Below are 5,012 nucleotides of genomic sequence, written 5' to 3'. Positions count from 1 at the left end.
ATGTATATGTAGGGAATCACATTCCCCACATGTGATAGGAGGGGATTACAAGTCAACATACAGAATTTCCTACATTTTTTGTCGGGAACTACATTCTCCACATGTGATAGTAGAGGATTATAGGTCAACGTAGGGAATTTCCTACGTTCTTTCAAATTTCCCTAAGAAAATACAAGTTGATTCCCTACCTAGAGTAGTAGGGAATTTATAGAATTCCTACATACCCTATATAACAAAATGTAAACATGCCATGGCACTTTTGATAGTAGGGAATATAAGCACATCAAATGCTAACTACCATTTGATATATCTCAATGTATATGGAAACTAGATTATATGATAGCTTGACTGTCATAGGAGACAACAACAATGGATTTCTAATAAGGATTAATACAACTATATTTTTTATATAATAAAACATATTTTGATTGAGTATATTGGCCACTTTAATTCTTACTAAAGAGATTGACATAAAGTAGTTATTAGCTTCTATCATTATTTTTTATGTTAATAAAGGTCGATATGACTCTTTATTGAACAATTAGTCCACTCTATAGTGGGAAGTACTTCACTACTTGTTAACATGCAATGTCTATGCATACACGTTACACATTAAGGAAATGGTCATTTCTTAACATTTGGTTTAGTAAAAAAGAGATTTGCACTTGAGGAGAAAAAAGGGTGTGTCTCTTTTTCCTTGCATAAAGGGTGCACCACACCCAAGAGAATCTTGATTGCTATATATTTAAACAAACACATGTCTTGCTATAACTATAGCAAACACTCAAATTTTTCAAAAAAACAAATAATATACGAACATTTATTTCATGCATTTTTGTTAGTTATATATTCAATCATGGAAGATGTAGTCTCTAGACCTTCTTCTAATATTCATCTTAACAATAGGAGTTTATATCGTAATTAAGTCTCTAGACACTATGCCAATGTTTATATTTAAAGTAGAAGTGTCTTGTTCATTTATTGAGATGCATTAAATTCTTATTTACTAAAAAAATGGTGCTAGCAAGGGTGGCCATTGTCACACTTGTTATTTTGATACATCGAGGTGTTTATTAACCTCCATTAGTGAAACATTTTGTGGCGCAAGTTTGTTTTAGTAAGGGAGCTATGCCTAACCTCATGGATTACTCTACTCTTTTATATTTAACTTCTACATTCCTTCAAGTATTGGTTGAAGATTTTATGGTGGAAGTGTAGGTTTTGCATTAAGATAGACAAATCTTTCCATCATAAACCTAATCAAATGTCCAATTTATATATATCAATCAATTTGAGGGGTTGTTCATTATTATGTTTTTTTGGTCCAATTTAATGCCTAATTTTTACAAACCAAGGAAACTCTAATGCTTATGTGTCTATGTATAAGTATATCTATGTGTAAACAAAGTTTAGCAATTTCTACAAACCAAGGAAATTCCAATGCTTGTGCATTTGTGAATAAGCATATCAATGTGTAAACAAAGTTTACTAAATTTACCACTAGTATGGTGACATAGAGCCATTATCAACCTATTTTTCATTAAAAATATGTGATTGGTTATTAATGAGGTCATGTCCAAATCATATAATTGTAGTTTCAAGTTAAGCTAAAGCATGCTAACTTATTATGCTTATCTTAAGCACCACACCTTCAATATGCCTATAATTGTTTGGATTTGTAACTTGTATTATTTACGCTCTTGTTCCTATAATAAATTACCAGTTGGCATGTTAACTTGCATTGTTCAGGCTTTTGCATGTGTTACTTTGTTTGGATGCTTCTCATGAGTGTATTCTATAGTATTCTATACTTAGATTGCTAAAATATATCATTTTTTTGTTGTTGTAATGAATAGGGTTATCCACATAATTTTACCTCATTATTGCATTGGGATGGATTCTAAGTCTGAAAGACAACCTAGAGTAATTTTACCTCATTATTGCATTATATGGATTTCAAGTCTCAAAGACAACCTAGAAGAATTGTGTAGTGATTGAAGTCAAGATTCTCAATTATGGAAAGAGCTCTTTAATTGGAGTTATACTAGTTTTGTTATCCCAGTCAACATTACCGCAAGCTCTAGCAAACTCTTTCATGGCTCCATGTAGCAAAGAATAATTTATAAGATGATTGTATCCCTAGGATGAAATTTATCTAAAAGATGAACTTTACCTTTAGATCTTTCTAATGTATGCATTTGTCACTTAAATAAGACTTGATCCTTGGAATCTGGGTTTGAGAAATGATCTAGAAAGCAAACAACCTACCATAACATGTCCTTCAAAGTCTAATTAGTCCTTGTAGTCTATTTTATGAGTCATGATGTTCACATTAGGACACAATCTTGTTCCAACATGAATGAAGACATCTCACAAGAAATGCATAATGAACTTTGAGTTTTGATCACTAACAATTTATTTTAGGAATCAATAGATTATATAACTTATCAAGAAATAAAATAACTAAGTCCTTGCTTTCCATAATTGGTTTAGTCTTTATTACAAATAATATATTCTAGAAATCAATAGATTAGATAACTTATCAAAAATGAAAAATTCAAGCCCTTTCTTTTTGTAGTTAGTATTGTCGCTATAAAATTTGCCATCTAGCAAGTCTATCCATAGCTACTCATATGATATCATAACTATGATCAGTATGTCATAAAGCAATTAATGGATAGTCTACCCATTAGCATCAAGTATCTCCTATATATGAAGTAAACTAGCCTTCTTAAGGTGCCCTATTATTGGCTACACAATTATACATTGTGCTCCATGTAATTTCACATTTTTTTCCCATTAGAAAATCCATTGACTAATGTAATTGTTCTTTGAATGCATATATACCCAACATGAGGAATGTTGTGACATTAAACAAAATGTATTGTGGAACATTAGTCAAACAAAGTCTACTATGGATGCAATACTCTTTCTATCTTATTGTTTGAGTATGATTCACTCAAGTTTCCAAATTATTTGAGCTTATATGCAAGTCCCACCTTTGTTCAGCCATGTTTTAGGATTTGTCAAAATGGGGATCAAGATAACATGCCCTCGAGAAGAAAGATAACAATCCATGTAGGCTTTCACTTCCCATCTTTGACTAGTGTATCAATAACTTGATGAGATATCCTTTGTAACAACATGTCTTAGAGTCAAAATCTAGCATAAGTGCAAACCATGTGGTTTTATGCCCTATGAAATCATCCTAACTGCAAATATCATGCAAACAATGATGATCCATTTCATACTATGAACTCTGAGGCATACATGGGAAATGTGATATCCAATGCTTTAACCAACTTCTATGAATGTAGTTAATTATTGTAGAAAAATCTCACTAGACAATGCAATAAAACATCCATCTTGATAACATATTTTTAGGCATGTAGTTACTCATTACTATTGCTATTTGCAAATAAAATATGTCCTACAAGAACACCACAGAGAGAGAGAGAGAGCACATACAAACAAAGTGTCTACTTATTATCTTTTTTTTGGCTTAGTGTTTTTTTTTTTGTGTCGGAGCTTATCAATGCTGACTATAGTTTAGCAATGTGCCTTATTTCTCTAGTTGGCTCCCTTCTCTCTATTTTGGATCTTTCATGACTTTCTTGGAGGTATTCCCTTATTTCCTACATTAATTACAAAACTTTAGTGTTTTTTAAGAATTGGATTCTACTTTGGAGCTTGGATTTGTCTGTTGAAGCTTATCTATTTACATATCCAAATTAGTACCTGTGTGAAAGTGTTCACCGCCTAGTCAGGTAGGAAGAACCTTTCATAAAGATAAAAAAATGTACTATTATGAATATTAACTCATCCTGGTTGAGGTTTCTAAATCTCAAGAAGGCATTTGAAACTAGAACTACAAAAACTACCTACTTTTGAATCATTTCTAGCATGGGGTAGTAAATGATAATGCAACTCATGTGGAGCTACAAAATGGAAGAGAAAGTTGGATATGTTTGGTTATTGTTATTCTATTTGTTACTTGAACAACATTTATCAATTGCAAAGCATTGTGGGTATTGAAGGGATCAATAGCTATGGGTTCTTTCTCCTCAATGATGATAGTAATGCTTTTAATTTAGATGTGCTTCTTTGTTGAAATGCCAAAGAAGAAATGCATTGGGGTTGTAGAAATCTAAAGTTAAGCATGCATATTGAGAGTTTTTCTTATATTTTTCTAGTTTGAATGTATTTATGATGCTCAAAAAAGTGATTGAATTTAAGCTTGTATGCTTGCTAATTATGAAGCCTCATAACAAACAAACTTTATCATGCTTGAACCATGGGCTTAGGATTTTAATGTGGATTTCTTGTTAGTGATGGGTACTCTCTTTGGATCAAATGTAGAGGGCCAAGTGGGATGTAAAGGCGATTGTAAATAAAACAAGAGTAGTTGGTTCATTATGCAAATGAAACGACATTGTGATGGTAGATTGCATCCTTGAGGATTTAGTTAGATTTGAATGAGGGAAAATGTATAAAAGATAAAATTTGAAGGGCTACATATAGAAACCAATCGATTTGCAGTTTCGAGGTGTGCTTTATGTGACCAAAATATTTGAAGACCTCACTTTCGGAGTCTACTCATACTTTTGTGGTGACTTGTATGAAGCTTGCTTTTGGTAGAGTGCTTAGATCTAAAAAGAAAGGTATACCTTAAATTCACAAACATTATGTGATTGAGATTGTTCTCACTTTATTTTTTAAAACTAACACCTAGTAAAGGCTTGGAAAGAGGTTATTGGTGGGGGCAGATGATTATGTAATTGCTAGTGTGCTATTATGGATCCAACATTTGTTATAATGGGGTATTTTGAGTAGTTGTGGCATGTCATGAGTAAATGATGAGTATATATACAAGAATGCTATTATATATATAGCATTTTTAATGTTGCAAAGTGTAGAGATGACTTATTTAACACATTTGTTGAAGTACCCTTTGTGATGTAGTTGAGATGTCAAATGTATTGCCACATTTTATAAATCCTTTGTAGATCTCT

This window comes from Lygodium microphyllum, chromosome 4 (assembly GCF_053477565.2).
Source record: "Lygodium microphyllum isolate KBCC chromosome 4, Lygodium_microphyllum_v1.1.10, whole genome shotgun sequence".
In the NCBI taxonomy this organism is placed as follows: domain Eukaryota; kingdom Viridiplantae; phylum Streptophyta; class Polypodiopsida; order Schizaeales; family Lygodiaceae; genus Lygodium; species Lygodium microphyllum.
The sequence above is the reverse complement of the archived record's forward strand: the minus strand, read 5'-3'. Positions refer to the sequence as shown.